At 41.7% G+C, this 14,290-nt stretch overlaps 1 protein-coding gene across 1 annotated transcript in view; it reads left to right on the top strand.

Moving 5' to 3' along the window:
* Positions 1-318: 318 nt before the first annotated feature.
* The window catches only part of MYLK (myosin light chain kinase), a 176,553-nt gene continuing 162,581 nt past the window's right edge, over positions 319-14,290 (top strand). The window contains exon 1 of the mRNA XM_052674486.1: positions 319-439. The gene's annotated coding sequence lies outside the window, so the exon portion shown is untranslated. The remainder of the gene's footprint in view (positions 440-14,290) is intronic.

Consider the following 14,290-nt stretch of genomic DNA (forward strand, 5'->3'; position numbering starts at 1 on the left):
AGGAGTTAAAGGGAACGACGGAACCGCAGCCGGTATCGCTGCCGGGCACCGCTTCCCCCCCGCGGGCTCCGGATTTCCCCCGGTGGCGGCAGGTGGGGAACGAGGGGAGAGCAGCCGGTGCGGGGCAGCCAGGGGAAGCCTGGGGGGCGGGGGGTGCCAGGCATCCCGGTGAGAAAGCCGCCCGGGGGTGGAGGAGGCGGGGAAGGAGGAGGAGAACCTGCCGCTCCGGAGGGACGGGGCTGCAGGCAGCCAGCCCAGCGGCGGAGCTGCGGGCACATGCCGGGCTTGGAGAGTCGGAGGCGGGAGTTCCCCGCAGCTCTGTCGGACCCGCTGCCGAGCCGTCCCCTGCGGGAGCGTCCGCGAAGCTGCGGAGGGGAGAGGCGCTCACCTCTGGCTCCGCTCCCGGAGTGCGCCGAGCCGAGAGCGAGCGGACCGCGGGGTGAGTACTTGGGAGAGCTTGTCATCTCTTACGCGTGACTTGTTGCAGTTTTTTAACGTTGCTCCGTGGGCAGGTAGAAAAGGAGTGCTAAGGACGGGCGTTTCTAGGCGAGGTTGAGAAGGACGGCTCTTGGGTTTGAATTTGGAGCCTTTCAAAGATGAGCGTGGAGCAACGCGCAGCAATTCCTCGGCTGAGCATCCAGGTCTGGTGGCTCAGACCCCATGAGTTGTTGTTTTGAACTTCTGCTGTTCGCAGAGTAGCCGTGCCGTGTCACACAGCTCACTCGGTGTGTCGGCTAAGGGTAAAGGCTGGTTGGCGCTGCTGAAATGTAACATGTAAGGATGCGAGAAGGAGACACATGCTTAAAATCCTTAACTTCGGGGTGTGGGGGGTGGGAGGTAAAATCACTTCTCTGCACACTGCCTTCACACGTTGGAGCAATGGCTTTTGGGGATTGCTTTGCCTTAAAAATGAAGTAAATGCTTTGCCATGTAATCTTCTTTCCTGTCTGTGCACATCTGGACACTGGGCTGGCACTGCTCCCTGCGCCTCGGGAGGGAATGACATGGCAGGGGCTGGAAGTCAGGGACAGACAGGCAGAATCCTTCCCTTCCCTTGCAGCTTAAGGACGATTTTTAGCCCTAGCCCAACTTTCTGCAGAGCAAGTCCATGAGGATAATTCCTCAGAGCTGGGAAGCTGAATCTAAAGTGTTTTGAATCCTCAGTTATGCTGTCTACAAAGGGAATGGCTGAAAGGATAAATGCAAATAGCTGAACCACACATCCTACTTCTGAGTGTTTCCAAGTGCTGAGCCCTGTGCAGAACAAGCAAGGAGCTGCACGACACACAGAAGGTGTGTTCCCTGTTAAGACTTCCCAGAATGATGCCCTCAGTCGCAGGAGTGCTGGAAATACCATTTCTGTCAGTTGAAGCTCTTAGGGAACAAGTCACTCCTCTCGCATTTTAAATCCCAAACAGAGGGACTATCTCCCTCTCCCTATTTCCTTCTCACATCTTTATTTTTTCCTAATGACTTGCACTATTATTTGCCAAATATGGCGCATGTCTTCCTGTGCAATTTCACTTTGCTGAGATGGTCTTGTATCTACGTTCTAAGAGTGCAGTTTAGGAGCCTTCTGTCTGTAAACCAGATTTATATTTACTACTAACTGTCAATTGGCACGAATAGTTCATTTTTGCCCGGCGTATATCCATAGCATTTCTGGCTCTTCATGATGTGATTCTTGCGTAGTGACACAGGATGGGAGCTACCTGCACTATAGTTTTGTTACATAGTTCTCACTGTTTTCATATCTAGATTGCTCTCATCCTTTAGCACTTTGCATTGCAGCTCTCCAGGACAAGTGCTTTAACTTCAGCAGTAATTAGGGTGACTTTGTCACTTGTAGGAGGAGCAGCAGGATCAACAGCAAATACAGTGTGTGATATGTTAATAGTATTTAACCTCAGAGAGACATGAACAGAAAGAAAACGCCTGCTTTAACATCCATCTCATCTAGGACTTGGTATAAATGTGGGAGGCTCACACTAGTTAATATCACTGACCCAATTTTATTGGTCTTGTAGGAAAATCTTAAAAGGTTGCTGCAAAGGAAGTTAGAAACCTGATACTCTGCTGTTGCAAGCATCTCTCTGTAACTTCAATTGCTTTGCTACGTGGTGCAAAGGAAGATGAAGGAAGTCAATCAGTGAAGCTCTTTGGGTTTGCTTGTGTAATGCTGACAGTGAGTTTATTAAGTCTGAAATAAGCAATGATTACATATTGTCTTTGGCTTAAGTCAAATTTCGGAGTGATTTTTCACTGTTTTTTCATCTGTTATTCTGTTCTGCCTACCTCCTCCTTTAAGATCCTTAGCGCTTTCTCTGGGCAATGGTCCTATTTTTACAGTCAATCAAAATTGATAGCAATATCCTTATGCAGGCCAAACGCACTGTATTAAACTACAAACCAACAGTTACAAATTACTTTCAGAACCCTCCTAAAACAAAATGCAGTTGTAAATAGAGTTTTAGAGCAGCTCCAAATGCTGTGCCTTGAAGCTGTGGATGTCTAAATCTGGAAAGTCTATTCGGGAGCTCTCACTGGGACAGCCATGGAGGGATGTGGCTGAAGTTTCTGGTTAGACTTCTGGAGAACTGGGAGCCACAGTCTGTGCTTGTTAGACTCCTCTATTGGAAGGCTGGGTTCAGACCTGAACATAGTCTGGAAGAGATCTTGGACCATTTCATCCCGATTTGGCAAAAAGTCTCATCTCTCTCATAAAAGCATGCCAAATTCACACTAAAACATGCTAGAGTCATTTGATTTTGCCTTGCTTAGCGTTTTACTCAATAGTTTCCCATAACTGGACTCCACAGGTATGAGTTAAGAGGTTGTTAACAAAGGTAATAATTCTTCTATGGCTGGTTAATATCCTCTGCTGTCTTTGCAGCTATATTATCCATTTCTAACCTGAAAGCAGGCTGTCGTTTCTCTGATTGTTTCAGCAAGGTATTGCTACACCTGCTGCAGCAGACATTGCTTCTTATTTTTTATTTATTTACAATCCATTTCACTACAGTGGCATCCAGTGTTGCAGACGGGATCTTAGCAAGCACTGCACAGCTGCCTTAATCCCTCTCACTGATGGCCACATGTACATTAGGATTACACGTGCTTTTCAGACTTTAGCAGTGCATGACAGAAAAGGGATATGATTATGGTGCTTTATAGTGTTGAAGAGGATTTGTTGGTGAAAGCAGATAGATCCAGGCAAGACACACTCTAGACTTTTTTGTTTAAAGCCGTCCTCTGATAAATATCTGCATTGTCTGTGATGACAGTATGGATTTTGATAAAGTCTGACACTTTGCTGAGCAGTTGTAATGGGTCTGTTGAATGCGCTGCAGCAAGGTCTTTCCTCTACTAATGTCCACATTAAGCTTCTCTTCAAACAGAAGAGTGTTCTAATTGCCAAGCTAACATGTCATTTGACTCTGTGAACAAGCTACTGAACACTAACTTATGAATGGAAACTTGAAAGGATCACTTGCAACCTGCTACATGAAAGAAATACCAAAATGAGATGAAAATGCCCCTGAATCTCTGTGGTTGTTATAGGACTGGGAACAGAAAGCTGATTAGAATGCCACTTTAATTTTTCCTGGGAGTTAGCTAATTTCATAAATGTTTTTTTTCCTCCTAAGTTTCAGCAGCTGCTCCCTATATAAAAGCTAGAAATAGTTCTTCTTCAGTAGGAATGAAAGGAGAATTGAGCTCTATACAAATGAGGAGATTAGAGCTCCATGAGGCATATACCCCTTTAATGCTGCTTGAAACTAAACACACTAGAATAATCTTAACGCTTGCCTCTGGTGAGCAGAAATTCTAAGAAAAAAAATTTTCCTTTAGTGACTTATTAACAAAGGCTTTTCAGGTTTACTGGGATTTATCATGTGAGCCTAATCTACCTTTTGTTCATCCAGTTGGCAGGCTTTAAAATTTAAAAGGGTCTGCAGAAACTCCTCCCCCAAACTCCGTATTTAATTAAAGAGGTTCTGTGCATTATTTACCTTCAAGTCTTCTATTTTTGTGGGAACAATGAGTTGAGGTTAATATATTGTAAAATATTTGTGAATGCTGCATTATAAGCAGAGACAGGGAAAAGAAATAGAAACTTTGGCTCTAACTTTGTTTGCAAGTTTGCTTTGACATACAGGGATTCATTTGGAATGTCTGAAAATAAGGCCACTCCTACATAAACACTAAAAATAAATACAGGTGTCAACTCCACAACGTATTTCCCTTCTTCTGTAGGTGATTAGTGAGCCTGGATGCAGGTTGTTCTTTGTTTGCTGCTATGGGAGCTCTCCAGAGTCATGGATGTGCAGATTAGGCTTTGAACATATTGGTATTTTATATATTTTTCTTGAGTAACTCAGCAAGGACTATTAGCTGTAGTTCTCTCACAATTTCTTCAGTTCCTCCTCCTCCCCCACTCCATTCATTGCTGTAGCTGTGAGCATCGAGTTGCAGATAAAACGACTTCTGAGAGAGCAACGGGATGCAGCTCTTGCCAAAGGCAATTAAGTGCTTAGGATTACAGTGTGCTTTACAAAGTGTGTTCTTGCTGAATCCCTTTCCTCTTCTGCTTGCTGGTACAAAGCAGTTTCTTGGCACTTATCTTTGTTATAATGAGTTGAGCATTGCTGAATTTCATTACAGTGTGTCAGCTCTCTCAATCAGTCCAGCGAGCTTCAGTGTCTTGTTCCGAGGACTGTCATGCCGGTGATTCTTTGCTGAGAGTCAGCTTGACCTCATCACCTCTGCTGTAATTGGATTAAATTTACTCACTTGCCAAAAACACGTCCAGCTTATGGCATATTTATTCTTTAGCCTGAAGTACTGTTTGTATGGACAACGTTTCTCATGCTAAAGGCATGAGATTTTAGGGCCAGTGTGATGAAGCCGATGTGCCACAGGATTCAGAATCCTCATGGAGGAAGATTCTCAGTTATTTGCTTCACCTAGGAAGGATTTAAACAGTAGAAGATACAGCCCATGGGAGAAAGAAGAGAAGCTGAAATGCTGAGATAGCACAGGTGGCCCGAAGTCATGGCCTCCTGGTTGAGTGAAGCATATGATACTGCACACCATTTCAGCACATCCACTGCTATTAATTTATAACTGTAACACAATATATCAAGATTGTCACTCTGTATTGTCCTTATACTGCTCTCTGCGGTGTTTTCAGCTGTCTTGCAAGTTGCAGAAAAGCAGTATGATATCTGATATTTGAAGAGAAGGATGTGATCAGAATGATACCAAAACTGTGGTAGTGGAGGTCAGTCTGACCACGAGACCTGTAGCTTCATCCCCAAGGATGTACTGTCTTCAGTGTAACCCAGCTTCTAGTGGGAAAACAGGCAAGTAACAAAAATTACTATCCTCATCATAGATCTCTCCAAAATATGAAGGAATGAGTCTGTAATGAGGGAACCAAGGACTGAGCAAATTGCAAATGCTCTCACAAATAAGATCAGGATTTGTGTGTGTGGCAAGAGGCACATGTTGGTTCTTGGTCTGGCCTAGTCCCTTTCTTAAATATCCCAAACAGTGAAAGGATCCCCATTTTGTGTTTGCTGTTGTTATCTGCCCAACAATATTGCAAGTTTTCTGTTTCAATAATTAGCTTTCTCGTTTGATTGAGAAGTTGCATTTTATTTCAAGGTGACACTGCTCTCTTCAGTGCTATGAATTGGTGATGCAAAACATTAGCAGATAGATAAACAGCATGGGACAGGGATATGAGGTTTCCCATTTCTAAGAAGTGACAGTCACAGTTTCATTAACTGCATTACTACATAGATGAGCAGCACAAAACATAACAGGATGCTCACTTCAATAACACACTATAAAAGGAATGTAGTTGTGCAATCATGTTTTCTGCACTGTTTACTCTTGTGAAGTTGGTCTTTTTGTAATTAAAAAAGTATGTAATTCCATGAATTCCTTGCAATGATGTAAGTGGTTTGTTAAATACTGGAGTAAAGGTGTTTTTTCTTTTATGTCATGTATTTGGAATTAATGTAATATTAAAAAAGAAAAATCACTGACCACCTCATGTGGTATGTTCCTGAAGTAATCACAACGTGCAGGTCAGGGACGCACTGTCTGTATGGCCTTACACTACTGTCTGTGTCAAAAAGACAGAACAGGAGCGATTGGCAGACCGTTTAAAACATACAGGAGAGAGAAATTTGAAGGAGTGAAGAAAAAAAAAAAGAAAAGCTTGCTTTACTTACATTATCTCCTCTGCATCCTTTTTAAGGTCATAAGCTTCCTGTTCCTCTTGTAGAAGACCAGGAACATATTATGTAAATAATTCAATAATTCTCTTCTAAACACGTTGCTAGGTCTCCATATCACTAATTCAAGTCCAGCCAGCTCTGGGGGGTGAGAAACCCTTTCTTTCTGTTTTGCGCAGTCTAAGTTTAATTGTGGGTTACATCACTAGGATCTGCTTGTGTACATGCTGCCTTCCTTGAAGCATTGCTGTTCTGGATGCAGTGGCTCTGGGGGTGTATCTCCTGCAGGGCCTGTGTGACCATAGCTAAAGGAGCCCTGGCTTTGAAATGTAGCAGCTGGTGAAGGGGTGTCTCACCCCCAGCCGCAGTGTGGTGCAATCCCTCTGACCTCAATAGAGCTGCAGCATTCACAGTTTTCAGTAAGGTGGGGGTGAGACTGGGCCTATCTTCTTTTAACTGGTCTATTTAGCAGCTCTTTTCCATATGCAGTCTCCATGCCAGTGACAGGAGCTTCCTGGAACTGACAAGAGACACAAAAGGCTCTCTTCTATAAATCACTGGACCTTAAGGATATTGAAAGGATGTTACAACAAGCCTCATAATAAACCATTGTCAGGCTCTCTCTGAGGATGCCTGTGGTGGTATCACACCTCTGAGAGTTTCAGAGGGGGTGTGATGACCCCACATGGTGGAAAATAGAAAAGTAATGGTTTGGGTGGCTGTGAGGAATGTTGTGGCATTACTTGAAGCCAGCCGGAGGCAGTTGCTGCTGACTGAACTCATATCATTAAGAGGCAAGCAAACAGCCAAGCACGCATTGGGCAGTTTTCAGGGAGAGATCCTGGCTTGTGTGTCTGTGCATGCCTGGGTGCATCTTTCTCACAGACAGGGGAGTGGTGAAAGATGCTTTGTTTCTTCTTCATTTCCCTTTCTTCTTCCTACTCATTTGCCTCCTCCTCTTCAGTGCAGAAATGTTTCATGTTGCTGTGAAAATATCTGCCCTCATGAGCAAATCAAACACATTTGAATGGAGGAGGGCTGCTGGTTTTTGATGTCCAACCGTTGCTGTTCCCAAGGGAGCCGCAGGATTTGTGTTCTGCCATTCCCTCAGCACTGGTCAGGGACGTGCATGAACAGAGTGTTGCTTTCTTAATGGAGAATTCTTTGCAAGCCACCTCCGGATTGCTAGCAAAAAAAAAAAAAAAAAAAAAAGGCTCGAAGCAGGGAATTATACATTTTATTTGTTATTATTTGCCCATCAATACAGTGTAAAGCACTGCGGAGGGCTGGAGACTCCATGCCCTCTGTGAGTGAACGCTGCCTGACCACCCTTGCACTGGCAGCTATTTTGGCGCCACAGCGGTGCTCTGGCGTGGTTTTTCCTCACAAACCCACTGGCACCAGAGCCCGCCAGAACCATCCAGAAGCGGCTTGGAGCAGCCATGGCCTCTGCCCTGCCACATGCCCGGTAAGGGCTGTGTGTGGGAGAGGCAAATAAAAGGTGTCCATGAGTGTCCACTGAGGGCAACCCCATGAGCCGAAAGGCAGGTGAGGAGGCATGAGCTGGTCTGGCCCTGCTGACGTGGCTGGCCTGGGCTGGGTGCAGAAGAAGACGCCATTTTGCTTTTGCTTCAACCTGTTGGAGTTTTGTTGCAACTGATGGGGAGTTTTGCTCAAGTCATGAGCTGAAATCAACCGGGGCTACTCACTGATAAATTAATACTTGAATTCTAACTTAGCTGAAGTATTGCTCCTTCATTTTACCTCAGCTTTTGCCCATATCTAGTTCATCGCAGGTGATCAGTAAGCCATCCAGTCCTCTCAGGCTGTTTAGCTCTTATCTTCAATTCAGGAGTTATATTCCTTCTCCAAGGCATTTCTGAACGATAGCTGGGGACTTTGAAGTATGGAGAACAAATTGGCAGTCCTGGTAATCCTGAGCAGAAGTGGGAGCTCATTTCCTCGCTGAACAACTCTGACTTCCAGAAAATGAGGCTGTACATGTTAACAACTCATTTTGTGTCTCCACAGCAAGGACAGAAAGCCAGGAATGTTCAAATCATTAACCAGGTAAAATAACATGGACCCTTCACCTTTTTCTATGTGGGATCTTGACCTTAGACTTAATGCAGTTAGAGGATACTGCATTATCTTCATCACTTTATCCTTTCTGCTTTGTCAGAAATGGCAGAAGAAAACATAAATATATAAATAAGTGTTAGTAATTGACATTATGTTGTACTCTCTAGGAACATTTTTCTGCTCTTTCTCAAAACAGCATTCCTCGGATTTATTTATATATGTATTTTTGCCTAATTAACTCTATATGACTTGCTTGAAAACTCAGGTAACTTGCTTTGAAATTGGTGTGATTGTTCATCAGGGTGTGGGCTCTCTGCAGAATCCTGTGTGTATGGGAGGTACTATATTAGAGATGAATGGTGTAGAGAACTGCAGCAACTCTACACTGTAGTAATCCTACTTCTTGCCAAATTATAGTGGAGAAAAATGCTGATGGTGGTTCGTGTCCCTTCATGCTTGTTATCTGTTTTGCGGTGAATGCATTCTCTATGCAGCTTTCCAGTGTTTGTTCCTTTCTAGCTGGTTTTATTACAAGCATAAGGTTTTGAGACAGAATGTATCAAGACCAGACACAAGAGGTAACTTTGTTAAACCTTCCTAATATTTGACCAGTGTAGTACACAGAGATTTTTTTCCCCTGAGGATCAAACAAAAATATTTTCTTTCAAAACTGTACGAGTTAAAGATAATGAGGAAATGCACTGAACCTAAAAACAAAGACTTTATTGTCTTGAAGACAAGCTTGCTGTAATTGCACTTCTTGTGAGGTTTTTCTTCCCTCTGTCCTTGTGTTTCACTTACCAGACAGGAAATACAGCTTTACTGATTAAATTTTTTTATGAGGCATAAATAGCTTACTGCCTTCAAAGATGGTATTCGTTTCAGGATGAATCTAAAAAGAAAGTGTTCGTGGTTAATTAAAAATTAAATTAAGATGTTTAACTGGGTAAGTACAACTTTTTATGGATGTCTGTACTGTGTGTATAGATATAAAAGGTGCTTTTGTGCAAAGGGCATTTAAATAAATGCTGTGGCACTTCAAGCCCAATTTGTTTTATTTCCCATTCTTTGTGATTCTTGTCTGTTCCTGCCCTGCTATTTGCCAAGAGAGGTAATGTATATGCCTGCTTTCTATCTACTTGCTGCTTTGCTAGGATTATAATAAAGATAAAATAACAAAATGGATTCAGAAGCTGCATAGTCTGGGTTGCATCACTCATACACATACACACACATGTGTATATATATACATACATACAGCATTTTTAATGGATAATTATCATTACATTCAAAGAGATAGGGATCAGTGTGTTGGAAGAGAGCAGATATCTGACATTATACTTCTGTATTAAGCCATGCAATAATTTCTGGTTTGGTTCTCACAGTGGCTAGAGGCCAAATTCTGAAGCCCCGATGAAAACTGACCATTGCTCATCCTCAGGATGAGGTGCTGCAAGGGAGCAATGTTGAGTCTACCCAAAAGATGAATAACATTAAAACTGACTCAGAGTTTCAGTTAGCCCAGCATTGTGCCTGAGAAGTTAGTTGGAGATTCTTAAAACAGCTACTTCTTAAATTCAACTTTCCTCTCCAACTCTTCAGTTCCCCCAGTTCTTGTGTTAATAATACTGGAGGTTATGCACACATTTAATCCTTTAACTACCCATTTATGGTCCTGTTGTCCAGGAGCTTGTTTAATCCCTTTTGAAACATATGGACATCCATTGCCTTCACAGTTTCCTGTGAAAATAAGTTCCAGAAGTATGTAACCTACTCTGTTAACAAGTATTTTCTATCTAAATGGGTTTACTGCAATCTTCAGTAAGTACAGCCTCATTTTAGTGTTGTGAGATTTGGCAAATTACTCTTCTGCTTTTGGCAGTTCATGTGTTTGTTTTTATGCCTAGTCATATCCACCCTCAGTTTACTCCTCATCCGAAGTGAAGATTATTGGCCTTTTTAGTGTCTCTGTGTAAAGTATTATCTCCATTCCCACTGCTCACCTTTTCCAGCTCTCCTCTAATACCACAGTGTCTTTCTTTGTATGTGGAGAGCAGGTGAATACTTAAGATGTGAGAGCTCTCAGATTGTGTATAATGGCATAAAGATGCCATCCACCTTGCTCTCTGCCCTTCTCATGCCCTATGCTTTAGCTTTTTTTTTCTCACTTCTGATGAACACTAAGCCAGTGACTTTAGAGAACAGCAAGAGGTGTCTACAGCTTCTGAGCAGGAGCAGTCAAAGCTGGTACTGTTTAGATGAGTTATCAGAAACTTATCTACACTAAAGCCTACCTGCAAACTTTTTGCCTAGTCAGTTAGTTTTGAACATTGATAAAAATGCTGAATAACACCAGCCCCTGCACTGATCTCAGAGTTTCCACTGCTGATTCCTCTGTTAAGTCTGTTAAGTTCTATTCTTTGCTTTCTTATTCTTTCTAAAGTGTTCACCTTTCCTATGAATGAGGTTGGATTCACCAGCATGTAGTTCCCAGGATTCATTCCGCTGGGCTTCCTGTACTTGAGAGTTACATAGGCAGGACCCTGAGTCCTCCAGCACACAGGCACTCAGTGATGCTGTCTTGCTCACCTCGGCTAGTGGTTCTGCAAGTTCACATTGGAGTTTTTTCAGAACATGTGTGAATGTTGTTCTATCTTGGTGACTTATTAACATCTACGTTCCTTGTTTGTTCTAGCATTTCCTGAATTTATTTCAGATTGACATATCTCCTCAGCCTGACTTTCTATGAAGAGTGTAGTGGCTATGGAAATATCCCCAAAGATTTCAGTTGTGAAAACTAAACTGAAGAATTCACTGTGATTCTCCACTACAGCCCCACCTGCCCTTGTACACATTTATTATCTTGAGGTTCCCCCAGCTTCCTAGCCAGTTTCCTAATGCTGATGTATTTAAAAATCTGTTTACAAAAACTGTGATCTTCATTTCTTTTTTTTTTCTTAGCCACCTTAACTTTCTGCTTACATTAGACTTGCCATGTTTGATGGTCTTCCCTGGTTTTTACAGAAGTGATCCATTTTCCAAGAGATGACCCTTTCCCTGCAGTGCTGTCATAACTCTCCCTGAAGCTTCTTTTTAGACTGCTCCTTTTCAGTAATTTTTTTCTTGCTTGCTACATTATTGTTTAGTTCAATTTCTTGAAGTAGACTTCCTGACTGCTAGTCTGGTGAGCAGCACCATTCACTGCATGCCCTAGCAGGTAATCTTTACAGCTTCCTGTGCTTCAGATTGTTTCAGATCCTCAGAAGTGTCTTTTCCACTGGAGGACTGTATATGCTTCTAAAACATTGGCTGATACTGTATTACCAATCAAATGGGCAAAGAATGAGTATTTCTGTAAGTTCTTGTGTTGGTGATAGATGACAGCTATTAGCGCTGTAACACTGTGGAAGTAATGTATTAAACTTGAGAGGCATGGAGAAGTTTTGGGAACCAATGAAACTACATATTTCCTTTTGCATATACACAGTGATGATTAAGTCTTCATATTTATACGCATTTTGGCCCAGGTTTTCATAAAATTCAAAACTCCTGCTCTTACAACATCCAGGAAGAGGGTAACCTTGTTCTGTAAATTTTTCAGACAGAGAAAAAATGTGAAGGAGGATATTCTGAGTTTATATGAGAGGATTCTGTTGATGCTTTTACAAGAGCTGAAGTGTGTTTATATTAACTTCTGTGCAGTTACTGGAAGATCATCCTTCTTCCATAAAGCATGTGCATGCATTTCAAGGAGCCATACAGAAAAAAGTTTATTCTCTACAGATGCACTTTGAAGAGCTACTCTCACTGGTGCATTCCAGCATTGCAAAATGTGCAAACAAATTATTGTTGATTAATACTGCTTAGCAAGTTATAGCTAATATTAACCCATAGCACTTAGGCAGATGAATAGTCTAGTACTGCATTCTCTTTGCACTGGGTGCGTTTTTTTTTGGAGCATGTCCAGTCCTGTGCTATTTCAGTCACTTTGTATTCTATAAATAGTCTCACCTACATCTGCAGAGCTTGTCTGAGCCTTTACTTAACCCATGTGTGCTGGACCAATTCTCCTTCAAATCTAGCTGTATGTCTCTGCTGAAGGCCTTGGATTGAAACCTACTCCATGCCTACCTGTGCCAGAATGTTTCTGGAAACGTGCGTGCTGTCCCTGTGTGAGCCTTGGGCACTGATGTGTTGAGATGACTGCTGATGAGTTGCAGGAGTTTCACATCACGTGAGCAACTAAATAATGAAGAAGAGTTGTGTACTTTAGAAGTTACTGGGGGGGGGGGAAAGAAAAGAAACTATCCAGAGCAGTTTCTTCATTAAAGCTGACTGGAATCACATCTGTGGTGAAAACCTGCATTGTTTCATTGAAATATGTGCAAGGGAAATGACGTGAAGTGAAACAGTTGTTTATCATAAGGAGGAACTGGATTTCATGACATAGAAGACTTCTTGCAGTTCTGTATCTGGTGAAGCCACTCTTATGAATGATGTCTCATCAAATGAAAGTTCAATGTAACCACTGGCTTCTGTGGAGTTTTTTGCTCATGCATTTCTTCTTAGTACTAGGCTTCAGAAGGATTTTGCTTGTTATTTAGACAGCACCTTTTATTAAAGACTGGTGTGTTTATGTAGCTAACTTGGCCAAACTTCGCTACTCTGATATTTAGGCTGTTTTCCACAACATATTCATTTCCATTTTTTCTATCTGTAAGCTACCTTCCTTTATGTGGATTATTTACAGGATTTCTACTAGAATGTTTTTCCAATGCTATGGTCAAATACATAGTTCTTGTTACTTTCATCACTGGATTTCAAAACACTTTACAGAGAAGTAAAGAGGAAAGAGCTCAAAAGGATTTTTTTAAGACCTGAAAACAAAGGTAAGCAAGAGGAATCTTTCAAGTCTCTGGCTGAATCCAAAGTCTTTTACTCTAGGTAAAACTGAGTTAGGAGTTTGTTGTATAAATGTACCTCAGTGAGAGGTACACCTGTGAGAGGCATTATGTTTAATAGGCTTAGACTAAATTTACCTTAATGTGCTGAGGGGGTGGGACAAGCAGACTATTAATTTTAAATGCTAGCCTGCACACATGAATTTCAAATCTTAACAAAATCTGGGGTTCTTACCTTTAAAATGTATGCTTCATATACAGAATTTCTGCAACTATTATTTTGTAATGTGGAATATACTTTTCAGTCAGTTTTGAGCTTAGTTCTCTGTGAATCTCTAAATTTTGCCCTGGGCTTGCAATAATATTAATTCTGTCAGGTGAATTGGATTAATTAGCATAAAAAATGATAAAAATTTAGTTGTTGTTTTTTTTTTCCACAAAAAAAAAAAAAAATTCAATTAAATTCAAACACATTCAATGTAAAAATGATTTTCAGAGTTAAAACTCTGACTCCTTATTATCTATAGCTCTTCCACCTCACTTGCAGAGCAGGAAGACATTAGGAGCTCGCACACTGAGCATGAAGCTATTACTAGTTACCATTTGAATTTTGTACCTTGAAAAATAGGTAAGATTTTTAAATTACTCTTGAAACCTTTTACATGGGCTCCCTGTTCCTTACTCCTGCCACATAGAAAGTTATTCCCTCTTCTTCATCCTCAAGTGTGAGAACATAAACATGCTTTGTAGAAAAACAGTTCTGCAAAGCTTATAGCAGACAGAAAGACCCCTGGAAACAGAAAAAAAAAAAAAAAAAAAAAAAAAAAAAAAGTGCTTGCTAGGAAAATACAAAGCTTTAGTGAACAGTTTGACAAATATTGTATCTCAACTTCGGAAAACAAAACCAGACTTAAGGTTCAGCGTCAGGACGTGATGCAGTTATTTGAACACTTCTGGATAACTTCATTTCACAGCAGGGACTGCTGTTACCTTTTGCATTCTACAGTTATGTAGTATAGAGATTAACTCTGAGTTGTGTTAAACAGCCAGCTGCTGTGC

This window comes from Tympanuchus pallidicinctus, unplaced genomic scaffold (genome assembly GCF_026119805.1).
Source record: "Tympanuchus pallidicinctus isolate F22 unplaced genomic scaffold, pur_lepc_1.0 scaffold15, whole genome shotgun sequence".
NCBI classification, from domain to species: domain Eukaryota; kingdom Metazoa; phylum Chordata; class Aves; order Galliformes; family Phasianidae; genus Tympanuchus; species Tympanuchus pallidicinctus.